Genomic DNA, 587 nt, shown 5'->3' with positions numbered 1-587 from the left:
GCATATGTCTTTTGAATTTGTTGTTTTGAGAATGTTAAAATTGTTGGCTCTTGAAAGAATGAAGGGAAAAGAGAACTGTTATTGAGGATCTGAAAAATCATCAGATTAATTCTTGAAGCAAGAAAAAGTAGTGAATACAAAAAAAAAAATTTCGCAAAAAAAAAGAAAGAGAAAAAGAAAGAAATAAAGTTGTGATCCAAGGCAAAAAGGAGTGTGCTTAAGAACCCTGGACACCTCTAATTGGGGACTCTAGCAAAGCTGAGTCACAATCTGAAAAGGTTCACCCAATTATGTGTCTGTGGCATGTATGTATCCGGTGGTAATACTGGAAGACAGAGTGCTTTGGGCCACAGCCAAGACTCGTACACTAGCTATATTCAAGAATCATTATACTTAACTAGGATAATCAATAACACTATCTGAGTTCTGAGTTCCTATAGATGCCAATCATTCTGAACTTCAAAAGATAAAGTGAGATGCCAAAACTGTTCGGGAGCAAAAAGCTACTAGTCCCGCTCATCTAATTGGAGCTAAGTTTCCTTGATATTTTGGAGTCTATAGTATATTCTCTTCTTTTTATCTTATTT

Source organism: Arachis duranensis, chromosome 10, assembly GCF_000817695.3.
Source record: "Arachis duranensis cultivar V14167 chromosome 10, aradu.V14167.gnm2.J7QH, whole genome shotgun sequence".
In the NCBI taxonomy this organism is placed as follows: Eukaryota; Viridiplantae; Streptophyta; class Magnoliopsida; order Fabales; family Fabaceae; genus Arachis; species Arachis duranensis.
Note: the sequence above shows the minus strand (reverse complement) of the source record.